At 33.0% G+C, this 27,832-nt stretch overlaps 1 long non-coding RNA gene across 3 annotated transcripts; it reads left to right on the forward strand.

Moving 5' to 3' along the window:
* Nucleotides 1-445: 445 nt before the first annotated feature.
* Nucleotides 446-27,832, forward strand: LOC118683213 (uncharacterized). 3 transcript variants are annotated; one of them, XR_011395106.1, is made up of 6 exons: nucleotides 446-3,076; nucleotides 3,393-4,309; nucleotides 26,485-26,670; nucleotides 26,777-27,075; nucleotides 27,135-27,306; nucleotides 27,577-27,832. It is a non-coding gene; the product is annotated as an uncharacterized lncRNA (long non-coding RNA). The 3 variants fall into 3 exon arrangements; XR_011395105.1 differs by having other exon boundaries at nucleotides 465-4,309; XR_011395107.1 differs by having other exon boundaries at nucleotides 466-4,309; nucleotides 26,894-27,075.

The following is a 27,832-nucleotide window of genomic DNA, read 5'->3' on the forward strand; positions in this document are numbered from 1 at the left end:
TGCCGTATATATCAACCATCCAAAATTATCAAAAGCGCAGAAATTGCATCACCTCCGATACAAAACAAAAGGTCAAGCAGGCGTCATAGTCAAACAGTTCGCACTAAATGACGACAATTTCAATTTGGCTTGGGAAGCTCTAACATCTAGATATGAAAATGAAAGAATATTGGTCGATAAACAAGTAATGACACTAATAAACTTGCCTAAAATTCAAAAAGAAACAAGAATTTATAAGACTACAATCCACTGTTTCAAACTGTTTGTCGGTTTTATCGACACAAAATATTCCCACAGACAGCTGGGACCCTATACTGGTAAACATATGCACTGCCGCATTACCAGAAAAATCGTTACTTTTATGGGAGCAATCGCTATCATTACGAGAGAAGTGCCACACGTGGCAACAAATGAAAGACTTTCTAACTACCCAAAAGCTAATTAAAACAAAAATTTTACAACACGACCAAAAAAGAAGCTTCAATAGACCCCAAGCTAGCAGCAAAAATAAATTAAACAGAAGCTTTTACAAATCTCAATCGTTCACATCCGAACTAAATAAATATACGTCATGCGAAATATGCACAAGAGGGCATAAACTACAATCTTGCGAGAAATTCAAAAAAATAAAAATTAAAGAAAGAAACTATTTCGTGAGATCAAAAAAATTATGAACAAATTGCTTGTCACATGCGCATACATGTAAAAATTGCAAAAGCAAATTCAATTGCTTATATTGTTACAAAAGACACCACTCAATGCTTCATTACAGCAAATTTCCCATATCACCCCAAAGAAGCGCTTATACAAAAAGAACCACAGATTTAGTTGTAACAACAACTCCTAAAAACCAAAATCCCGAAAATTGCCAAAAGACACCATGTTGCTCAAAGGCACAAAAAACTCAAACGCTACACAGCGAAATACAAAATAGGGTATTACTACCCACAGCAATCATCTCCATCGAACACCGAGGAGAGCTAGCCGGTACGTCGTACGACTACCACCAAAGCCACAAACTTCTAACACTCTACAAATTGGCACAAAAAACCATGTGAGAGTTTGTTCTGACAACCCCAGTGTTAAAAACACAAATATATATAATTCAACCAAATCATCGAGATTTATTACTAAGTATTCGAAAAGAAAATTTGTTGTACACTAATTTCCTTAAATTGCAAAGGGCAGTACAACATAAAAATACAGGGGATCCAATGGAATGCGATATCTGATCAGCTTTCATATCCTACTGAATCAATATCCGCATTATCCGCAATAACATTTTTGACCCGCAGGATGGCTTTCGCCAATTATGATACAAGCGAAAATCCTAATTCTTCTTCGCTTAGAACACAACTTAGGTCACAATCTTAACGATATCAGAATCTACCGATTCTTGGCCACAATCGCCCACTTCCATACATAATATCGTCCGCAACATACGAGTAATTGTCATAGAATGTCCAAAAATCGACACTTCTCTTACTATAGTGCCTCATAGTTGCCTAAATTTTCATAATCAAATACAATTCAAAATTAAAGTTAAGGAATCACCATACTTGCAATGTGATACAGTGAAGCACCCAGACTTACAAAAAGCAAAGGTCACACTTATTGCATCTATCTAAGCGCTCATCATACGGGTAGCTTATGGGAAACACTTATAAAAGTTGTAAATCTCACTTCAAAATAGTGAGCGAAAATCACAAATCTCACTCTCGCAAGATCCCTCTTCAAAGATTTCAAAGGAGCACCCATTCTGGCCACATCTGAGACAGGCGTGGAGTCGCTAACCATAATAAACCGATGGTAAAGAAATTTTAAACAAACAATACAGATAATAAAATTATAAAAGAAACAACCGCAATACAATAAGTATGAAAAGCACATACAACCTCAAAACCCGCAAAATTAAGTTACATATCTTTTGCACGCACAGCAAAATGCATACCGAATATGCCTTCTGCCCATACAGGTAAATGTGGATATAACTTTATCACCATGTATATGCAATATAAGCATTTACGTGTAATACTAGGCAAAATATTCGCCTAGGGGGCCCAGGATGTTTAAATGAGATTAAACTCCCTCCTCCAAGTGCACCACTCTACTCGGGAAAAACTGACACGCCTTAATGCAACACACCACACCTGTGAACACCTAAGGAATTTAACCCCACACCAGATGACACCACACAGGACAACACAACATACCATTTCTCATTCGCTATATATTCATTCGCTTATCGTCTACGGGCCTGAGCGCCACATCCACTTTCCGTTTTTTAGCATTTCGACTCGCTAGCGATCAGATCTTCGAGCACCCGCCTAAATCGACTCCCTTTTTTAATAATTTTGCCAACGGTGAGTGAAGTTAAAATTAACTTATTAATTAATTATTCAAGTGGATTCGTGAATAATTTTTTAAAATAACATCCCTGGTAAAGTAAATAAAGTTATTCTAATGTTTACGATAAATCACCCGTAGCGAAACAGTAAATTTGACTTAATAACAAAAGTGTATAAAAAATTCAAAACTCTTGTCTTATCATACTAATAATTATCTGTTTTGTTTAATTATGAAGTATTCAAAGTTAGAAATTTAAACAAAGAATACTGGTAATTACGTACAGAAAATGGTACTTTTAATTTACTATTAAATGGTTTCAGTTCTCGAATCAAAAATTGTCAGAATGAGTGATGGGAGAAAACGACTAAGTGGGGCCGAGTATAGAAAAAGAGCAGAAATTAAACAAAGAAGAACAGAAAGGAGTCATCCGACAAACAGTAAAAATTTACATTTTAAAAAATGAAAGTAAAAGCAGTATTTTGAATGCGGAAACTTCAAACATAAGTCTTAATACAATACAATCCGAAGAAGATGAGACCGATACATACTCTGCTGTTTGTGACAGTGTGGCAGAAGCGGAATCATCTGTAAGTCCAACAATTAAAGATTCGTCTCAGAATCAAACGTCGAGTACTAATGACGTCGAAATAGTACAAACAATCAAAAGTCTAAACAAAGATCCCGCGCTATGGATAATGGACGATAACTTGAAGGAGATGATCGCTAGGTACGGCTTTGAAACAAACAAAACAAATCTTGTGACTTGTGAGAGAATATATGCTCATCAGCGTCGTTTTCTGCCAATTAGTATCTTCCAAAGAAAAATGAAAAAAATCAAAGATCGAAATTGGTTAGTTTATTCTGAAAGTAACAGATCTGTATATTGTGGACCGTGTTTGGCATTAGGTCCATTGGAGTGTAGAACTCAATTTAAGAATGGAGGATTCAATGCAGATCATCGAGTAGCTCAGAATGAGAACTCTGAGCGTCATAAATCTAGTATTCTTAGTTTGAAAGATGACCGACTTGATAATTTATTGCAGGTCCAGATTGATGAAGAAATAACTTACTGGAGAAACGTTCTGATGAGAGTTGTTGCTGTCGTGAAGCGATTGTGTTCAAGAGGTCTCGCTTTTAGAGGGGAAAAAGAAAAATTTGGAGATCCACATAATGGAAATTATTGTATGGATTTGGAAATATTAGCGGAATTCGATCCTTTTATGACTAATCATATTGAACGGTTTGGCAATCAAGGATCAGAGGCTACCAGTTACTTATCAAATACCACTTGCACTAAAAAAAGCAAAATATTTTTCTTTAATCATCGATTCAACACCAGATATAGTCCACATATATCAACTCACGCTCGTTATTAGATAAGTTTTGGATTCTGGTGAACCATGTGAAAGATAACTCAAATTTTTGCAGTCAGTAGGACATAAAGCTGAAGAAATGTTTTCTGCCGTTACTTTAGAACTAAAAACCCTGGGAATAAATATTGAAGACTGTCCCGAACAGTCATATGATAATGCCGCGAACATGTCTGGCGTGTACAATGGCTTGCAACCGAAAATTCACGACCAAGCACATTTGCCCTTTTACGTGCCTTGTTCTGTTCATTCTTTAAATCGAGTAGCAACTACAGCTGCTGAATCGACTACAGAAGCTTGTCGCTTTTTCATATTATTACAGGAAATCTACTTATTTTTTGTAAGCTCGACACAACGCTGGCAAAAATTAATCAATCAAACCGTTTGATGGAATCTTGGCAAGTAATTCTTAAAACTTTGGAATTTATCAAGGATATTTGTACCGAAAAGCCTGTGAAACGACAAGAAGCGGCAGTAATATTTTCGAATTTGCAAAAACTGGAAACGGCAGTAATGGTTGTTGCATGGAAGGCTTTTCTGGAGAGAATAAACAAAGTGGCAGCTTGGAGCGGAGCATTCTCGATCCGAAGGTAAGCGAGGACTAGATAATTAAAGAGAAGTTCATTATATATATATCATTATATAGATATTTTTTTTTATAAATTGAATATTATTTAAGTGAAATTATTTAAATTTCTTTCCTTAAATTTGTTTATAAAACTACTTATATTCGGGAAGTATTTTGAATGTGTAGAATCTGTAGGCAAATAATTTTAAACACAATAATTGAAGAGATAATCATTATTTTTATGTTTATTTATTCTTTTTTATAAATTAAAGAATATTTTAATTAAAATATTTCGATAATATTTTATTTTTATTTATTTATTTATTTATTTATCCCAGGATACAAAGTACATATTACATATAAGTATGCACCTATAGAGGTGTTACAAAACACCTGTACATAGGCCTGGTAATATTAGTTTATTATAATTAAGTACTAATGTATTAATAACAAATTTATAATAGAAAAACAAAAGAAAACATAGTATTTTTAAATATCAGTGTCTACAATCCACTCAGTTATTTTCTTTTTGCTTGCTTTATTTTTAATATTTAACAACTTTAGACTCAGCGGTAACATATTGTAGTATTTAATTGCTATATATTTCGAGTCTTTGTAAGATATATTTTTATTAATCTTTGGTAACTGTAACGGTTTAGCTCTAGCCTTACCTTTATATTCATTAAATACCTCTACAATCAGAATAATGATAACATAGTGACTCAGAAATAAACTTCTTTTTAATACCCAGTACGGGTGTTTTCTCGTTTTTATCACATAAATGATTAATTAATTTATCTTGTATTTTTATTAACAATTTTGTAACATTCTTATAACTACCTCCCCAGGCAATTATTCCATAGTTGACTATACTATCGAATAATGCGTAATAAATTGTTTTTAGTGCTTTCTTGTTCATAATATTTTTAAACTTTGAGAATATAAATAGAAAATATCTAGTTTTTTTTATGACTTCTTTGATATGAATATCCCATCTCATGTGACTATCAAAATATATACCTAAGTATTTACTATTATCAGTTCTTTTAATGGTCTTATCATAAATTTTTAACTCAAAACTTTCTGGAATACTGTCTTTATATGAACCGAAAGTTATATAGTTAGTTTTTCCAACATTTAGAGTTAAGTAATTATTACACATCCAATTCCCTATTAAACTTAACTGCACATTCATTTGTGATTCAGCTTCCGCCCAAGATTTACCTATACATTTAACTATTGTATCGTCTGCATAAGCTGCCAAACAGTTTTCAGGTAGTTCCTTAAAGATATCATTTATATATAGAAGAAAAAGCAGTGGTCCCAAGATTGTACCTTGCGGCTATTTGCACTTTACATGATTTGCTTTTTACCCCGTTAACTTTAACAATTTGATATCTGTTTTTAAGGTAGTCACGAATTAAATCAACAGCGATTCCTCTGATTCCATATCTATATAATTTATCCAGCAATAAAGCGTGATCTACTGTATCAAAAGCTTTTGCTAAATCCAGGAAAGCTATCACTGTTGAATTATTTTTATCAATATTAGTGTATATAAAACTGGTAATTGCTACAATTGCATCCTTAGTGCCTTTATTTTTTAAGAAGCCATATTGGTTTTTCGCAATAAATTTTGAGTCTGTTATGAAGTTATAAATTCGTTTATGTATAATTTTTTCAAAAACTTTTGCTATATTAGAAAGTAAGGATATTGAACGATAGTTATTAGTTTTATATTTGTCTCCTGATTTATGGATTGGTAGGATTTCTGCACATTTTAATCCATGTGGCCATATTCCTATAGTCATACAGTTATTAAAGATAAATTCCAATGGTTTACTAATAAATTTACTTATTATTTTTAAGACTTTAGTGTTGATTCCATCAACTCCCCCAGCTTTGTCTTTTAGGTTTCTAATTACTATTTCAATTTCTTGTTCATCAGTTGGCTTAAAGAAAATTGACTTAGCATTATTTTCTATATTATAAACCGTACTGTTATCTGTTTTTTTCATTTTATCAGCTAAATCTATACCCACATTACTAAAAAAATTTACAAAAGTATCAGCAATTTCCGCGGAGTTAGTGATCTTCACATCATGTTCGATTAAGTAGTCTATATCTTTAGATGCCTTTACATTTTTGCCTAATTTATGATTTACATAATTCCATAAGTCTTTACTACAATTAGATTTACTATTTATCGAATTACTTATTTTATATTTATTATTTTCCTTAGATATTTTTTTCTGAAAACTACAATGTATGCGAAAAATATTACAAAAGTGTTGATTTGGAGAAAAGTAGTATGTTATACAACAAAATTTACATTTTATTTATAAAATAAATATTTTCATTTCTGAAACAAAGAAAATCCAATACTAATATGAATTCCTTAATAAGTAATTTTAAAATTAATTTATAATATAGTCAGAAAAATATTTTTTATTCAATTTTTTTTTGTTTTTAATATTTCTCATTAAAATTATTTCGAAAACAAGTTTGAAGTCGCTGAAAGCTTTATAGGTAGTGATTCATAAAAAGTTCTCATTTTATTTCAATGGCGAATACCATTATTCGGTCAAGCATATATGACAGATGCTATAATGGTTAAAATCTTCAAAATAAAAAAAAAAAACTAATTTTAAAATATTGTTTTTTTTCAAGAATGTTTTTTCAAGAAAATGTTTAAAAATTAAAATTCCTATCAAAAAGTATAATGCATTTATGCATGAAATTAGTCATAAGAAAATTTGGCTCCCTGCAGATTTTTTTGTCGGTTTAATTGCAATGATTCACGTTTATACTTACGGACTGTATTCAAGTATTTATTATTATGAAATATAGAGACTCTTAAGCGGTTTCCTTTATCATGTTGATAATAATTATGGAAATTTATAGGACTTGGCGTGAGTGACAAATGCATCACATAGAGTTTTGGCAAGTAATAATAAAAATACCAATGCATCATATACATTGAAAAATTACAACATTTTGAAATTTGGAGAAATAGTTTGCAAGAAAAAAATGTCTGTAACTATCCTTCTTGCAGAGTTAATCATACTTTGTCTTAGAGCTTAGTAAAGCTTGATTTTCGAAGCACGCTAGGTACATTATTCATACATATAATATATAAGAAATATGTAAAATGAAGTAAGAAAGGTAAAACATATACTTAGTTTGTACCATATTTTAATTAATTTAGACTTCTGTTTTAGTAAGCATAATAAAAGTTTGTTCGCTTTCATTTGACGAATTGCATTTTATGACCAAAAGAAAGAAAGTGAAATTTCTAAGACCCGTAGCATGTTATATAATTTAAATAATGCTATAAGTTATGAAAAATATAATAATATATATTTCACTGAATATTACTTTTACAAAGGATATTCTTTCAAAGGTTAGACTTTCCGAACGAGGCAGCTGTTAAACCAATTATCAAAGCAGCTGTTAAAATGTGACACCTGGGTTTGACATTTCTGTTCTGTAGAACAAAGTTTAATACTGCCGAGATTTATCTCAAAAAATCAACTTCTGTAGTGTATTACTAGCCAATTGGAAACAAATATTCGGAGTGGTATTAGTGTTAAGGCTGGCTAAGTTGGAAGCAGTGGTGTAAAATTTTACTGATAGACCTAATAAGGTGAGGTTCTCAAAATTCTGATCAAATGCTCGGAAAGTAGTGAGTTTGCCACAAAGTTTGTAAACCCATAAGGAGATATCGGAGACCCTATAAAATATAGATATAAATGATCAGTATATCGTATACGCGAACTAGCCTGCCCAGTTTTTGAGATATCAGTCTGAAATTTTGCATAAATCCTATCCTCCCCAAGAAACTACTCATTTGTTGAAACCGCCGATATTGAACTACTACAGCACATATATGTGTGTACGAGTATATGTAGCTGTCATACAAACTAAACGATCAAAATCTAGTCCTTGTGACTTTCTTCTTCTTGTTTATATATTTTTTGCTTTTAACCTTCTCGTCTTATTTAACTTTTGACATTATATTCCAATTCGCTCGCATTTAAAAATATGGTAAGGCTTAAATATGATTTTAATAATCACATTATTTATGACAACCAGATTAGTGTTGCTATTAGGCTTTATAAGATTTTAATATTTAATTGAAAAGGTTGAAAAATATGCTAAAATGAATTCATAGGCAAGCTTTATTTGTATTAATACAAAATACTAATGTTAACTGAAAATGGTTTAAAAAATTATGAAAAATCACATTGTTCAAAATTAAGATGATTTTTATTGATTTTCCGCGAAACAAAAATTTAATTCAAATTAGTAAAATAAAAAACTACTTACATAAAACGGCAGAAATGCTAATTCCACAAAAAATATCAACGGAAGCAAATTTTTCATTGTCAAATTTATTTACAACAAAAATAGAGAATATACTCGTACATCTGAGTAGTACACACGTAAATAAATACCTATACAAATTGGCTTAGTTCCGCTAGAAATAGCTCAAAGTAATCACAAAAAACTAACAAAATAAACGGAAAATATTCAAAAATTGCTAGCAAACAGCTGTTTTACAGTTAGGGACTAAACAAATGTTTTACACAGAAAACAAAATCACAGCAAAGCAAAGAAAAATCTAAGCATTAAAATCTAAATAAAAATAAATTTATGTGAATTAATGTGTTAGCTGCTTTTATGTGTTTGTGCGTCGTTTCTATATGACCACAATTTATATGTATATATAGATCTACATATGAAAGCAAACTAATCTAATGCGTTGTTTTTGCTGCGCTGGTAAACAATAAAGTGAATAATAACAAAATAAAAGTTCTCGTAACCTGGCTTTACATTTGGCCAGCAATGTGAGTCAGTATGCCAAATGGTCACGCTCTGAACGCAGCATAAAACATAAACATAAACATGTATGTATATTAAAATGTACATAAGTATGCATATGCAGCTGATAGTGCATATAAAAATACATGTATATTACAATACCCTAAATAACTGAAAAAAAATTAAAGAATCTTTTTCCTACAAGAAACTTCTGATGAGTTCACCAATACACTCACATTTTTGATGTCAGTACTGACGACAGTTTACTTGTCAACTGACCCACACTGTTATTCTTAAACAGACACATCTTCGAATTATATTGCTTACATGTGTAAGAATGAAATAGTTAAATCCTTTAGAAGGATTAAATTCGGTTGCACCGATGCAATAATACTCTTCACAGAACTTGATTCGGATCGATATATTTGTAAGGTAACTATATGATATAGTGATCTGATCTGAACCTTCGTACCTAAATTTCATGAAGATATCACGTCAAATGAAAAAGTTTCCCATACAAGCACTTGATTCCGATCGCTCAGTTTGTATGGCAGCTATATGCGATAGTGGTCCGATATTGTGAACAATTTCCGACAAATGAACAGCATCTTGGGGAGAAAAGGACGAGTGCAAAATTTCAGATCGATAGCTTAAAAACTGAGGGACTAGTATATAAGGTTGGCCGTTATTTCCCTTCCGCTTTTTTGCGCTTCATTCAATGCTTTATAAAAAGTGTTACAGTGATCGGATTTAGTTAAGATATGCGCCGTTTTATTCGATGATCTGTTTCCATCTAGACGGCAACTTCATAATACCTTCCTCGTAGAAGCCCCCCTCCTTATTTGCGAAGAATTCGAACAGCCACTTTTCACAAGCCTCTTTTGAGTTCAACTTCACACCACCAAGGGCATTCGCCATGGACAGGAACAGGTGGTAATCACTTGGCGCTGCGTCCGGGCTATATGGTGGATGCGATAAAACCTCCCATCCGAGCTCTCGTAGCTTCTGACGAGTCATCAACGAAGTGTGTGGTCTGGCGTTGTCCTGGTGGAACACTACACCCTTCCTGTTGGCAAATTCTGGACGCTTCTGGTCGATCGCCTGCTTCAAGCGGTCCAGTTGTTCGCAGTAGATGGTAGAATTAAGCGTCTGGCCATATGGGAGCAGCTCATAGTGGATGATTCCCATCCAATCCCACCAAACACACAGCAAAACCTTCCTGGCCGTCAATCCCGGCTTGGCCACAGTTTGGGACGATTTACCGGCCTTCGACCACGACCGTTTTCGCTTGATATTGTCGTATGTGATCCATTTTTCGTCGCCAGTCACCATCCGCTTCAAGAATGGGACGAGTTCGTTCCGTTTCAGCAGCATATCGCAGGCGTTGATTCGGTCCAGAAGGTTTTTTTGCGTCAAATTATGCGGCACCCAAACATCAACCTTTTTTTTGTATCCAGCCTTCTGCAGATGGTTCAAAATGGTTTGGTGACTAACTCCCATCTACTGAGCGATGTCACGAGATGCCATATGCCGGTCTAACTCGATGTATTCCATGATTTGATCGGTATTTGTTGTCACAGGTCTTCCGCCGGCTGGCTTATCCATGGTGTCGTTCTCACCGGCTCTGAATCGTCGAAACCATTCCTCCGCGGTTCGAAGTGATAGAGTACCATCCCCCAAAACACCATTAATCGGAACGTTTCTCTAGCGGATTTGCCTTTAACGAAGGAAAACTTTAAAAAAGCGCGAATTTCGGCGTTAGTGAACTCCATGTTTACACGTCTATAACTGTTGAACGCAATATCCAAACTAATCATGCATAGCGTTGTTTTGCAGGTTATGTCAAGACCTTTCAAATTATGTATAGTGTTGCCAGATACAAGCTCTGTAGCGCTTTGTACATAGCCGCGAAATTCAAAAGACAAAAAAGCGGAAGGGAAATAACGGCCAACCTAATATAAGACGGACGGGCGGACGGACAGACAGTCGGGCATGGCTCAATCAACTCTGCTCATCATGTTGATCATTTATGTATACATTTTATAGATTCTCCGACGTTTTCTTCTAGGTGTTACAACCTTCGTGGCAAACTTAATATATCCTGTTCAGGTTATAATGACTGTCTATGTTGATGATTGTAAAAACAAAAAAACTTGTATCAACACTAATTATCATTTTTTATCTCTGATCTCTTTGCGCAAAAGCAACCCTGTCAAAAGGGGACATATAAATATCCATATAAATTTCTCAACAACTGCGCAAAACAATTTTTACTGTTACTTCTTGCCACAAACGATTTCCATTTGCATTTTTAAATTCAGAAATATCCACTGATAGGGAAAAGACGTACGCAGAGCTATTGAGAGGAGGAGATGGAATCAAGTAAAAATTTCTTTTCATATTTTATTATATAATTATATTTTTTGTTGCATTCCTTTTTTTATTTATGTCTATTATTATAACTAATTTTGATGAAAAGTTTAAAATTTATTCAAGAAATAAAAATTATATTTTTCACTTGTGGTAGACAGTCATAACTGATAAAGGACAGCGTTGATGGATTTATGGTCAGCAATGATTCAAAAAAAGGCATGATAGTGAGCAGCATAGATATATATAGTGAATCTATTCCGAATACCCATTTGTTAAAGAAAGATGCAAACTCACAAACATATATTTGTGTACATCAGTTTTCGCACAAGGCTCTTAAGAAAATGATAGAAACTTTTTTCTGTGCGCTGAAAAATTTTTTTCAGCTGTGACAGTCATATGACTGATAAAACCTCACTAATAATTATGAACATATGTATACATTTCTGTTTGTATAACACAAGAATTAAAATTATTTTCGTTATAAATGTACATTTCTCATGTATTGAATCATACGAAAAAAATGTCTGTAACTGCATTTATTTATACATATATTTTTTGCATTCGTTTTTTGTGGTCGCTGACCCTTCATAAGAATGTTTATAATATAATGGGTATAAGCTATATAGCCTATGTTACTCACTGAAAAAATGATTAAAATTGATCCAGTAGTTTTGATTTATTTATTACTGCCCGTGGCCCGCACGGATTAAATTTGGATTAAACAATTTCCCTCTCCCTAAACTATGAAGATTTCCTGCTATCTTTGGAATATCTAAATGCATACACTACATTTTTACTTACATATTTATTTTTACATTTTTACCTATTTATTATACTCTCGCAACCTGTTGCTACAGAGTATAATAGTTTTGTTCACCTAACGGTTGTTTGTATCACCTAAAACTAATTGAGTTAGATATAGGGTTATGTATATATGTATAAATGATCAGGATGAAGAGACGAGTTGAAACTCGGGTGACTGTCTGTCCGTCCGTCCGTCTGTGCAAGCTGTAACTTGAGTAAAAATTTAGATATCTTAAGACGTTTGGCAGAAAACATTCCGGAAGTCCTTGGCCGGATTAAATTCCGGGTCCGTTCCGGTTACTTATACCCGACTGTTGTGGGAATTTCAGATGGGCATAATCGGACTACTGCCACGCCCACAAAACGCCATTAATCAAAAACATATAAATTGCCATAACTAAGCTCCGCAATAAGATAAAAGACTGTTATTTGGTACACAGGATCACATTAGGGAGGGGCGTCTGCAGTTAAAACTTTTTTTTTAAAAAGTGGGCGTGGTCCCGCCTCTAATAGGTTTAATGTGCATATCTGCTAAACCGCTAATGCCATAATAACAAAATTCACTGGAAGCAAATGTTTTTAGCACTTCTATTGACGGTGTGAAAATAGTTGAAATCGGGTGGCAACTCCGCCCACTTCCCATAGAACGGTACTGTTAAAAACTATTAAAAGCGCAATAAATCAAGCACTAAACAAGCGAGAGACATTAAATTTTTATCTCTGGGATGATATGAGATGACTTTATAGGAACCACGTTCAGAATTAGTCAGTGGGCGTGGCACTGCCCACTTTTAGGTGAAAACCCATATCTTGGGATCCGCTTAACCGATTTCAACCAAATTCGGTACATAACATTCTTCTCATATTTCTATATTATAGTACGAAAATGGGCAAAATCGGATTACAACCACGCCTATTTCCCATATAACACCATTTTTAATTCCATCTGATTCTTTCACTTTCCACTATGCATATCAAGCAACAATGATTGTATCGGGGTAAAACTTTGCGAGAATAATACGTTTAAAGTATGCCACTGTTTGACCAAAAATTGTCTAAATCGAATCAAAACTGTTCAAGCCCCTAAATACTAAATATGTGGACCCCAGTGCCTATAGTTGACCTTCTACCGAAAATATCAGTCAATCCACAAAGAAATCTCAAACGAGTATACCATTTGACTTTGCGAGAGTATAAAATGTTCGGTTACATCCGAACTTAGCCCTTCCTTACTTGTTTTAATTTTACATTTGTTATTAGACAATACAAACTGTTTTCTCTAGGTTACTCTTGAAAGAGCGACATACAGTTGGCCATGTGAAAAACAGTCAACGCTAAAATCTAAGCCTGCAACGTTGAGAGTTTGACCCTTCGATTTATCAATGGTCATTGCAAAAGATGTCTTTACTATCATACAATTACTTATCGTAACTTACTTATAATTATTGATACGTTTTCGCACTGAAAAGCACGTTTTCATTAAGTACTGTTATTTTCCTCGCTAGAGAGCTCCGAAAATAAACTCGTCCGATCGCTACTCAATTCATGCTATAGGGAGAACCGCGGTCTCCGACGCGCTATTTATACGCACGCTCCCGCTGCCCCGGCCGATCGGTACCGCCGCAAACGCTATGTCCCGCAGTTTTTTAATCTGTAATATCTTCGAAAATATTCATTTAAATCATATTTTGTAAAGGGCTATATAGATCTAAATTAAGTCAACAATGTATTAAAGATATTTATTGTATTAAAATCACTTCGAAAATTAGCAATTTTTTGTCGTAAACAGTAAATGACAAAAAAAAAGTTATTGTGAGATATCCTGTAGAGATAGATACATACTTATATACCATCGCGGAGTTTTCTGTAGACCTTTTCAACCTTAAACAAAACCGTGTTTTTTCACTATTTAATGCATGTCATTATACCTATAAACCTTTCTCTTCAATCACTCTATCTATTAAAACACCGCATCAAAATCCGTTGCGTAGTTTTAAAGATTTAAGCATACATAGGGATATAGGACAGAGAAAGCGACTTTGTTTTATACTATGTATTGGTGTGTAACAGACAATTGTAGTAAAAACAAGAAGGAAAATCAAATAAATTAATAACATTAATACAATTTAATGCTGGCAATATTAAATAAATAAGATCTGAATAGATTGAAAACGAGCATGATGCAAAATGCAAATCAAATTTGCAGATAAATTCAAGGTTAAGATTTGCGAATAAAAATATGAAATGGTGCAAATAATTGGGTAGAAAATGTTTATATTTATTGCAAAAAAATGTAAACCATTTAACTTACATATTATATATATAATGAATTGAAAGTTTTGGTTAGCTTAAAATGGGAGCAAATGCTCATGTTTTCTACATACAATTCATATTTTCCTATGTAAGGTACTAAACAAAAGATTCGATATGTAGACAATATTCAGGAAATATCAGATGAATTTAGTGATCTGAGCGAGTAGCAAAAGAAGGCACAACATTAAATATTATTTCGCTGTAGGAATTTAACAACACTGGCTGGACATTGTGTACGCCACTTTCTGCTGCCAAATGTATGTTCCATTTTATTTCAAGTTGGTATTTAGAAAAACGCTATTCATTATACTTGTAGACTTACACTATATTATTTTCCACCAACCTCACTGAAAAGTGTCAACTATACACATTGCAGTTTTCTTTTGCAAGCGTTTTCCTCTGTCTTAGGTAGGTAGGTAGAGTAGATGTCTGACAACGCGCCTAGCCCCTAAGGAGGCCCATTGTGAAAACACCGGGACTAAAATCTTCTCACTCTATTATTTCCTCTCTGACCTACAATGTGCTCTTGATGAAGTTCATCAATACAAAAAGTTGTATCTGTGCAACCTCTGAGATTGTCTGCTGGCATGCCTGCCAATTAGATGATGATCTAAGTGATCAGTGATCTGTTAGCACTCCTATTGGGTGTTCTTACGTGAATCCTTTTTAGTTTTAATAGTCTATATTCTATTCATGCCACATTTGCCTGTTTGTTGAGCAAGTTAGGGTTTGACTCAACCCAGATTCAGCTATATATATGTAGCTATAATATGTCTGTCAATCAAATATCTAAAGTAACCAGAGGCATATAAATTTCCTCTTTCTCGGAGTCTAATTGTAGAATGAAGCCTGCTATGCTTAGTTCGTTTGCTTTACAGCTACCATGGACATCACTATGTCCTGGAACCCATTGCATGTTTATCGTGAGCCTTAAAGCCGTGAACAAAATTTCAGATCGATATAACAAAAACTGAGGGGCTAGTTCTCTTAGGTTTAGACGATGCAAATTGAAAATAATATTTGCCACATTTAAGAATCACCCTAAAAAACATTATCCTTCTAGATATATACTTTCTATATACATGGGTATACATACAATATTTACAACCTCATAATGTAACCTTAAACACATATACTCTCATATAAACACATAGGAAATTGAAAATTGCCCACATGCACACACTTAGTAGATACTCGTATGTACATAGATGTATATGTAAATACTTGTAAGTATGATTGTATGCACATAGGTTTGTGTAGCAGCCGTGCACAAACATTACTAAATCTATAATGCTTGGCTAAGATATTGCAATGAAAAGCTTCGCTTTGGCAGCGAACTCAATTCACAAACTGAATTTATTAGTTGTATTATATTTGGCTGGTAGCCTGTTTGCTCTTGATTGTGTAATCATGGTGTCCTAGTTGCCTTGTACATTGAAATTTAGCGGTGAACTATAGTAAAGCTAGTAAGTAATTTTATGTATGTACATACATACATCGAATTCACAAATGGCTTTTATGCACGCATTAGCGTGATGCCTCTGGTAAAAGTTCAAAAGAGAAAGAGTAGAAAGCGATATGGCGAGCCTTGAACAAAGCAAACATGGTTGAAGAAATGGAGACGGAGGCGGCGTATATGTATATATATAAAAGTGCAGAGGTTTATTTTAAAAAAATACATAAGAAAATACCTACCATATATACAATATTATATTCTTATATTTATAAACAATTGGGTTAGGCTAAGATGGAATAGTCTGGTAGTCTAATGAGTCACGCATAGACCAATTTTGATCCTTTGCTATACCATATGGAGTTCTGTTATGCAGTTCCTTTCGGATGTCCTTTCTTGACGCGAATTTAAACTCTGTGGCCTCACTAATGATACCTTTTCCAATGTCTCATACCGTGCGATCCCCAAATGGTTAAAGCATTGCCTTGCCAGTGGGGCAAGTGCATAAGAGATGATCTATGGCATTATGCGCCTGATGCCTTGCGTTAAAAATTTGGGTAGCAGTTCAACTTTATTATCGGCAGGTGATTCCAGAAGGAATATGAGCTATGTAGACTAACATGTTTAATAACAATGAAAATATTAATATGACTGACCAGATAAGAAATCGTACATGCTGAAAAGTCCAAAAAGGGATATACAGCGTCTACCAATAGGGATCACGTGATTGTGATAGCTCGTGATGGCCATGTTTGTTTACGGATCATGTTTCACGTCTAAACATGGGCACATTGCGTAAACAATTTGGTAACTAAATTATTTGTTCTAGGAGTATGTTAATTGAACATCAACCAGCAACGTGCAAGTAGCTCAAATACAACATGCAGAGTACTATAGACGAAATTCCAGCCGAAATGCTGCACCGGGTCATCAAAAACTGGTATAAACTTAATTTTGAGTGTTTTATTTAATGTTATCATCACGTCGTTCTTGTTGGTTGAGCGATATTACAGCCAAGGGCTTCCGTCCTGAGTCCACAGATTACTTTGCTGTTTAGATCAGCTAGTTCATTTCCAGCTACCCCTTTTATGACTTGGCACCTAGATGAGGTATACGCGGTTGTAGATTAGGCTGTTCAGCCGTTCTATAGATCCCTACACCAAAGCAATTAAAGAAAGCTCTTTCAAAGCTTTTTTTGTTTAGACGAAAAGGTCAATAAAGTAGTTCCCATTCGTTGTAGCTCTTAAATATCACTCACTTTTTGGCCAAATTTTGATCTGATAAACCATTAGGCATGTATTACGATCGCGCATTCCTTATATAAAAATTCATATTCTAGGTTACCTTCTTTCTCTCTTGTTACAGTACGGGTCTACTCTCCAGCTTATTCCATCGAAATTTTTATATTTTCGCCATGCACTGACGAATTCAGCTATAAACTTTTATTGCGCTAAAATAAAGCAGCGAATCGAAAAAGCAACTAATGTAAATGCAACAAAGTGGCATGATCATAAAGAGTTAACAAAGAAAGAGCTTATCACTGGAACTTCAACCGCAAAACTTTGTGATTGCTTTCATAGAAGCAATATGGTGAATAGAGAAGAGTCGAATGGAAAACGACTAATATACCTTATATACGTATTTTTATATGAAGTGTCTTCGATGCATATTGTATCCATATTCGCTCCAACATCCATACTTTAGTTCAAACACACAAAAATCGTAATCTCTTTAAAAGTTCTCGGCACAATCCTCCATGGCTGCAGTAAATCTAAAAGAAAATCTCTGTAGAAGATTTTGGCCTGCCAAAATTCGATTTTTGATCAGATCAAAAAATTGGTAAGTCATTGTACGCAGAAGCATCTACAAAACATGCAGAAGATTCGAAAAATGCTAGTTCAAGAAAAACTGCTTTTTAAGATAAACTGATAGAGCTGATGGATCGAGGAGCTACACTTTAGAAGCCTGTAACTCCAAAAATATCGAAAATATGCACTTAAATCTTGGGGGAGTACTTTTTAAAGCTATAAACTGTTAGAATTTCACACTAGGTGTGTCCTTTAAGTGTTCCAAAAGGTTTTAATGGGTTAATTCGTTCCTATTTGTATGATTTTACTTTTATGAAACAGTTAATCTCATTCCAATGTTACATTTTAATGTGATATTTGAAGAATATTCTGATTGATTTTCATGGAGAAATATTTTAAAAATATGGCAATAGTAGCAAAAAAGGGTTAATCTTGCCTTTTCTCCAAGTACCCATGTGACTGTTGTATACATACATATGTACTTGGATTGTTGACCGCTACATTCACATTCCTCTCAGCTGATCATAATATATTTGAAGTTCAGCTACCGAAACGTCTCGTGTTGTCTTAATCAATTTTGCCGCATAATTCTGCTTGACTATATGAAAAACATACACACAAAAAATTCTTATTTGCCTTACGATTTAAGAGTTTTATTGATTTCATTTCTGTGCAGTCGATTTTTTTCCATTTTTTAATCTTAATCAATAAAAATGTGTGTGCGTATTTGCATAGCTTTTTAATATATTATATAATGTTCAAATTTAGACTTCTAACATAAATTTGATCACTGTTGCTGATCTTTACGAATCACTTCGTAAGTTTGTCATAGGTGAACGAGAGAATTTTAAGAAAAAAAAAGATTTGATGAAACTTGTTCTGGTAAGAGAAGTTTTTCTTGCTTGAAGAGAGTCAGGAACTATCTACTATCGACTTTAAGTCAAGAAAAGCTAAACACTTTAGCTCTTTTATGCATAAAGTCAGAACTAATCAACAAGATTTCACTCAACGACATAATCAATAATTTTGCGAATTCAAAGTCCCGCAGAAAGTTATTGTAATGCTTTTATATTTTTAATATATTGTGGAGTATATAGTTTTATAGATAGAAAGTATAATTTATGAAAAGGTGGCAACACTTCAAGCTCTTAAGCTGTAATTTTTTGGCTGTGTACTTTTGTGTTTTTATTTTAAAAAATTCTTTAAGTTTAATTGATTTTTTACCGTGTTAATACAGTTTTTAGTGATTTAACTCTGAGTTGCAATAAAAATTTAAACTTTCGAAAGCAGAACAGCTTTTTGTTTCATTCTCTCTTTATTTATCTCATTTACTTCTTTATTCACAGCTGTGTTGCGTTTAGCTTTTTATTTGTTACAGTGCTTCTAAATCTGCTCGCTATATTGCTTTTACAAACTGTCTTGGTTTTAAACTTTGATAAAAAAATTGCTATTATTTTTGCGTTTGTTCTTAATTGAATTTATTATTATTAATATTTTATTAACACACTAATTTATTATATATCTATTAAATTTTGTTCTACTTACTCTTTTATTTGATCTTCATTCTTGTGGTTTATTATGTCTTGTAACTTCCCCAATTGTAACATTAAAGGCGAGTCAGATCGCTACGTTTCATGCTGGCTTTGTGATGGGCTTGCCTATATTAAATGTGCTGGACTGACAGGTAGAATCTTAGATTCTATTCTCGACTGTAAGAGATTGCGTTGGTCCTGTTTAAATTGTAGATCTATTGAAATTGATCTATTTAAAGTTTATAGGGAGACACGCAATGGCTTTAACGAAATCGGTCATGATCTTGTAACCCTCACTGAAAAATTTAGGCACTATGAAAAATTGTTCAAATCTTTCAAGTACCTGAATGATTCTCACGAATCCTCTAAACCTGCTCCTAAGCGTAAACGTCCTTCTGATGAAGTAACACTTAGTTCTTCTGTACAGAAAAGAACGTCTCCTCCCAATGACCTAATAAATCTCTCTTCTCCTTGCCCTCAAGGTGATAAGCCGTCAACTTCCAAAGAGCTCAATTCCCCAAAAGCTCTATCTAATAGTAATAAGTGTCCCACAATTCCAGAGGCTCCCCCTAATAATTTAGTAGCATCTATTAAAAATTTGGTAGTTATTCCACCTAAAAAGTCTATATTTATTTCTAGACTTGCCAAAGATACCTTGGTGGAGGACATTAAGTTTTACATTTCGTCACGCTTAAAAATTGATGATATAATATCAGTAAATTTTACTTCAATTATGATGGAAGTATATCATCGTTTAAAATAGACATATCTCTTGAAACATTCAAAAATATCTTAGATAATAGTTCATTCTGGCCACCTGGGGCTTTTGTACGCGAATTTAAGCCTAAAATTAGAAGTCAAACTGAGGAAAACATCGCTAAATTACCAAAAGCAACCACCGATATAAAAAACTGAGTGGTAAAAATTCGCTAAGCATTTATTTTCAAAATGTTAGAGGTCTTAATATAAAATTAACCGACTTTTATTTAAACAGTTTCACTTTTATTTTCCATATAATTGGATTTACAGAAACATGGTTAAAACCTCACATTTTTGATAATGAGATTTTAAATAGCGAATTTCAAATATTTAGATGTGATCGACTGAACAGAATCGGCGGAGGTGCTCTATTTGCCGTACATTCCTCTATCCCATCTGAAGATGTTCTTGTTCCAGGAACCGACTCATTTGAATTTAACTGTATTAGAGTTTATGTTAATAGTTGCTTTATTTATTTAACCCTGTCTTATATACCACCCCATTCGGACTTATCTGTATACATCCAGCATGCTTCTTTAATAAATAGAGCTACCTCGATGGCAAATAATGCAGATTCAATAATTGTATTAAGTGATTTCAATTTACCGTGTGCTTCGTGGAAACCTTTCGATGACTATATCGTGCCGATTTGCAATCGATCATGTTTTAATGAGTTTTTCGAAAAAATGTCCGAGTTGGGTCTGAACCAAATTAATTTGATTCCGAATAAATTTGGTAAATGCTTAGATTCAGTATACGTTGATACCTCTTCAAAGTGTTCTGTTATTCAGAGTAATCCTCTTGTTTTACCAGAGTACTCTTGCTTGGAAATATGTGTCAAAATCTCAGGAAATGTACGGGATAATAATCATCAAACTTCGTGCTTCTGTACCTGGTTTAACTTTGCAAAAGCTAATTTTAAAAAGTTAAATACAGAACTTTCTACAATAACATGACCTAATTATAATGGTGACATTGAATTGAGTGTCTCTCATATTAATAACATAATTACGAAATTATTTGAAAATTATGTTCCAATAGTAATTGTTAATAAAAGTAAAAGTATAAGTTCGTGGTTTTCGAAAGAGTTATATAAATTGAAAAACAGAAAAACTCGAGCCTTTAAACATTTAAAAAAAAACGGGTCACTTGTCGACTATTCTAAATATTCTCTATTGCGTCGATATTTTGACCTAAACAAAAAATGTTATAATAATTACTTAAATAAAGTAAAAAAGAATATTGTAAGTAATCCAAAATCGTTCTATGATTTCGTAAACTCCAAACGCAGGATTTCCAAATTTCCGTCCGCGATGAAATACAAATCTATCATTTCAAGAGACAACGATATTATATCCAATATGCTTGCAGAATTTTTCACGTCAAACTACTGTAATAATTCTTCCAAAACTTTTTCTTATCAACACGTGCTGTGTTCGAATATTTTAATTAACGCTCCAATTATTTCTGAAGAAGACGTCCTACTTAATTTAAATAATTTAAAACCATCTTTTAGTTACGGCCCAGACATGATACCCTCATGCTTCCTAAAAAATAGTGCCAAATATATTTACTTGCCTTTGATCAGGATATTTAATTCCTCTCTCAAAAACACTATATATTTCCTTCAATATGGAAACAGTCATTTATAATTCCTTTGCATAAAAGTGGATTTAGATCCAACATTGAATACTATAGAGGTATCGCAAAACTATCAATTATACCTAAACATTCTGAAGCTATCATCACTGACCATATAACCTTTTCGATTTCTCCGTTAATTTCCTCATCTCAGCATGGATTTCGTAAAGGGAATTCGACTAAAACAAACTTACTTGAATTTGTAAACCATGTATCATTGGGTTTTAAGGAACATAAGCATACGGATGTTATATACACAGACTTTAGCAAAGCTTTCGATAAAGTAAATATCTCGATTCTCATACATAAACTTGATCTGCAGGGCTTTCAGCCAAGATTCCTTCTATGGGTATCTTCCTATCTTTATAATAGAACACAACAAGTGATATTTGAGGATACACCTTCAGATACAATTAATGTTTCTTCAGGTGTTCCGCAAGGTAGTCATCTTGGCCCGATTCTGTTTTTGTTGTTTATTAACGATATCTCTTCAGTAATAGAATTCTCAAAAATTTTATTATACGCTGACGACGTAAAGCTTTTTAAATCATACACTTCAACTGAGGAAAGGTGTCTGTTACAAACAGACTTAAACAATTTGGTTGCATGGTGTAATAGAAATGATTTGCCATTGAATCTCAATAAATGTAAGACGATGTGCTTTTCACGTAGATCTGTGCACCACTCTTCTTATGTAATAAAACACCATATTCTGGAGAAAGTGTTTAACTATGTTGATTTGATAGTTAATATGGACCCTAAGCTTAATTTTGGTTTTCATATTGACACTATGGTCTTGAAAGCAAAAGCTGTCCTCAGTTTTGTTAAACGTTGGTCTAAAGAATTTAGAGATTCGTATATTACTAAAACACTTTATACAACTTTGGTTAGACCTATATTGGAATATGGCTCTGTTGTATGGAACCCTAGCTACCAAATCCATTCTGACAAGTTAGAGTCGGTTCAAAAACAATTTTTACTTTTCGCCTTAGCGCATTTCCGATGGGATTCTAGGGTAAGTCTATCTCCATACACTAGTCGTTTAAAACTTATTAATCTACCTACACTTTCTAGTCGTAGGGAAATGCTTGGCATAATATTCTTAGTGAAAATTTTGAATGGAACAGTTTGCAGTTCTTTTCTCCTGTCTGAAATTAAATTTAATATCCCGGTTCGCTTTTCGATGCAGTTTAGACCTTTACTGCTAAAATCATGTAGGTCAAATTTTAAACTAAACGAACCATTCTGCCGTATATGTCATGATTTTAATTCTCATTCCAGCACATTTGACTTATATGACTCACTTTTCAAAATTAAAAAGACTTTATTGTTTTCTCTTAATAAATGAAAATGTAACAATTTATTATATTGTAACTATAAATCTTAGCTGTTGAAATTTTTGTTTCTGTAGCTGAGCCGTTTCAAATCGCGGATTGCGCCCCTCGCATCGGTTGGGCGGGAGGAGGGTAATCGTTGGGTTATTATAAAAACCAAAATTAAGCTTAGGGTCCATATTAACTCCCAAATCAACATAGTTAAACACTTTCTCCAGAATATGGTGTTTTATTACATAAGAAGAGTGGTGCACAGATCTACGTGAAAAGCACATCGTCTTACATTTATTGAGATTCAAATCAATTATATTACACCATGCAACCAAATTGTTTAAGTCTGTTTGTAACAGACACTTTTCCTCAGTTGAAGTGTATGATTTAAAAAGCTTTACGTCGTCAGCGTATAATAAAATTTTTGAGAATTCTATTACTGAAGAGATATCGTTAATAAACAACAAGAACAGAATCGGGCCAAGATGACTACCTTGCGGAACACCTGAAGAAACATTAATTGTATCTGAAGGTGTATCCTCAAATATCACTTGTTGTGTTCTATTATAAAGATAGGAAGATACCCATTGAAGGAATCTTGGCTGAAAGTTCAGCAGATCAAGTTTATGTATGAGAATCGAGAGATTTACTTTATCGAAAGGTTTGCTAAAGTCTGTATATAACATCCATATGCTTATGTTCCCTAAAACCCAATGATACATGGTTGCAAATTCAAGTATGTTTGTTATAGTCGAATTCCCTTTACGAAATCCATGCTGAGATGAGGAAACTAACGGAGAAATAGTAAAGGTTATATGGTCTGTGATGATACCTTCAAAAAGTTTAGGTATAACTGATAGTTTTGCGATACCTCTATAATTTTCAATGTTGGATCTAAATCCACTTTTATGCAAAGGAAATATAAATGACTGTTTCCATATTGAAGGAAATATACCGTGTTTAGGAGAGGAATTAAATATCCTTGTCAAAGGCAGGTAAATATATTTGGCACTATTTTTTAGGAAACATGAGGGTATCATGTCTGGGATGATGGTTTTAAATTATTTAAATTAAGTAGGACGTCTTCTTCAGAAATAATTGGAGCGTTAATTAAAATATTCGAACACAGCACGTGCTGATAAGAAAAAGTTTTGGAAGAATTATTACAGTAGCTTGACGTGAAAAATTCTGCAAGCATATTGGATATAATATCGTTGTCTCTTGAAATGATAGATTTGTATTTCATCGCGGACGGAAATTTGGAAATCCTGCGTTTGGAGTTGACGAAATCATAGAACGATTTTGGATTACTTACAATATTCTTTTTTACTTTATTTAAGTAATTATTATAACATTTTTTGTTTAGGTCAAAATATTGTCGACGCAATAGAGAATATTTAGAATAGTCGACAAGTGACCCGTTTTTTTTTTAAATGTTTAAAGGCTCGAGTTTTTCTGTTTTTCAATTTATAGAACTCTTTCGAAAACCACGGACTTATACTTTTACTTTTATTAACAATTACTATTGGAACATAATTTTCAAATAATTTCGTAATTATGTTATTAATATGAGAGACACTCAATTCAATGTCACCATTATAATTAGGTCATGTTATTGTAGAAAGTTCTGTATTTAACTTTTTAAAATTAGCTTTTGCAAAGTTAAACCAGGTACAGAAGCACGAAGTTTGATGATTATTATCCCGTACATTTCCTGAGATTTTGACACATATTTCCAAGCAAGAGTATTCTGGTAAAACAAGAGGATTACTCTGAATAACAGAACACTTTGAAGAGGTATCAACGTATACTGAATCTAAGCATTTACCAAATTTATTCGGAATCAAATTAATTTGATTCGGACCCAACTCGGACATTTTTTCGAAAAACTCATTAAAACATGACCGATTGCAAATCGGCACGATATAGTCATCGAAAGGTTTCCACGAAGCACACGGTAAATTGAAATCACCTAATACAATTAGTGAATCTGCATTATTTGTTCCATGTTTCATAAAGATATCATAATTTTTACTCAAGTTACAGCTTGCACAGACGGACGCAGACAGTCACCCGGATTTCAACTCGTCTCTTCATCCTGATAATTTATATATTGTATATATAACTATATATCTAATTCGATTACAAGTATACTCTGTAGCAACAAGTTGCGAGAGTATTAAAAAGAAATAGATGTAATTAAAAAAGGAGCAATATTACAAGTAGTGTCTGGAAATAATACAGTTGATGGCTATGCCATAAATAAAGTTTACCTTGTTACTTTTGAAAATTATACAAGTATTAACAATGTAATATATGAAAATGTCGATTGCAAAATTTGGAAATATTTAAACAATCATCATATTAATATTTTTAAATTACAGAACATATAAAGAAATGAAAAAATAAAGAAATGAAACTTGAAAACATAAATATTTTAGCCGAGCGAATGAATGTTTTTAAACATTTCATTCATTTTTATGGTACATAATTGCAATTTTGTTAATAATGTACATAATTTATTGGAATGTAAAATTTAAAAAATCTTGTAGAACTTCCAAAATAAATAAAAATTTAGAATTTCAAAAAATATCATATAAATCATATATTTTGGATAAAATAAACAACCTATCGAAAAATGCTATGAATCGGGGACGATTCATCTTAGAGAGAGGGGAGTTAACGGCAGCCTCCAAACAGTAGCTAATTATAAACAAAACCAGGATCTTTGCACTTAGCAATTATATAGCCTCTTAATAGGCATATTTGCATATTTCAGTAACTGATATGATTTTTCGTTTAGCTCAGACCACCCACAAAATGTAAACAATAGTATATATAAAACCAATTACTGAATAAGTTTATATTGTAAGTGATACTCTCTTTATTTTAAGAATTACTCATTATTGTGAAATAGCTTTAAGCAACTAAGAAAAATTTATAAATAAGAGTAAAGTGAAATAAAGAACTCAGTTATCCATCATGACAACTCAAACAAAGCGGAGAAACTATCTATTTTTCATACTTCTCAAGATTGATATTTATGCTGAAAATGTTAAAGCATATAAACTGCATATAAACGAAATTGATATCCGATGCATTCAGTGCGAATATTGCAGAAGATGACTCAAAAAATCAACATCAGCAGAGGTTTAATCAAACCAGTTTTTAAAATATTTTCTGCTTCTACGCATATGGACAATATTTAAAAATTATGTACAATATATTGAGTTTTGATGCGATAAAGATGAAGAAAAAGTACTGCTACGATAAAACATCCGACTGAACGGACTGTGTTCAAGTAGCATTTTGTTATGTTTAATTAAATAATCATGTAAATATCTGATATATATATTACAACATAGATTAATGTCTCGTTGGAAGCAGTCTATATTTTGGGACTGCGATTGTAAAATGACGACGACTATCTTGAAAAAAATATTGACCAAAACAAAGCGATGTGGATACACTGTAGTTGGGATAGTCTGTGATTTATGTAGTACCAACAGATCACTTTTTGCGAAGCTGAACATGAAAGAGGACAAACCTAGGTAAGTAGCATTTAATTTGATGATATGTTCCATCATAACTTACATCTTTATATTCATTTACCTTTTAATTTTGCAATCGAAGAAAGTGGATTATTCGTTTTTGCAGATGCTCTCCATTTAATAAAACTCCTTCGAAATCATTTTTTTGATAAAGGATTTTTATTAGATGGGAAGCCTGTTAAAAATGTTATTATTTTGGAGTTTCTATCATGTACGTCGGCAGATTTATCCATTACGCATAAAATCTCTACCAATTACTGAAATATCACCGGGACTCAAAGTCAAATTGTCAAAGTGGCCACAAAACTTGTTTCTCATACTGTGGCACAGGCTATAACGAGAGCAGCAAGCTTGGAGTACTTGAATGGAAAGAATTGGGAAGAATGCCATAAACTCTTCAAGCTGGTACGGTATTACATTAAATACATAAATAAATATATTTATTGTAACAATAACCTTTTCAGGTTAACGATTGGTTCGACGTCATGAATGTAAGAGTACCACGTTTAGATTCCAGAGAGCGTTGTCATGCCTATGGACTCGCTATTGCTGTACAAAGTTCAAATATTGACGAAACGATGGAAATGATAACAAATTAAAGAGTCATTGGGAAAAACAGTTTGCCATTTCAAAGCGGTAAATCTATCATTCTTGATAAGAACTATTAGTAATATACATATATATGTATACATATATTTGTGTACAATAAAAAGAACTTCTTCTTCATTTCAACCATCCACTTAATAGGCAATTATAATATCATTAGATCAAAATATTTACTTAAAAATTATGCAAATCTTTTCACGCAACACTATTCTATTAATTTCACTACAATTTTTAACCAAAAACTAATTGAGTTTATTTCACAAATTAAAAAGTGTTTAATTTTTTGTTTACAATTTACAGGCTATGTGAGTTTTTCTTCTTCTCAACTCGCTAGAATTACGTCACAACATAGCGGCGGGCTGGTAATCTTGTATTCTATCATTTTGGTGGATGCGTCATACAACTTAACCATTGCGCGTTAAACATTTAACTCAACCTTTTCCGAACTCCATTAGAAGTTTTACTTTAAAACGCTGTTCGTTAAAAGATCAGACGTTTCGCATTTGTACATACATTCGTATCTTATTAAAAGAAAAAGACGCATAATATTTTTAAA

This window comes from Bactrocera oleae, chromosome 3, assembly GCF_042242935.1.
Source record: "Bactrocera oleae isolate idBacOlea1 chromosome 3, idBacOlea1, whole genome shotgun sequence".
NCBI classification, from domain to species: Eukaryota; Metazoa; Arthropoda; class Insecta; order Diptera; family Tephritidae; genus Bactrocera; species Bactrocera oleae.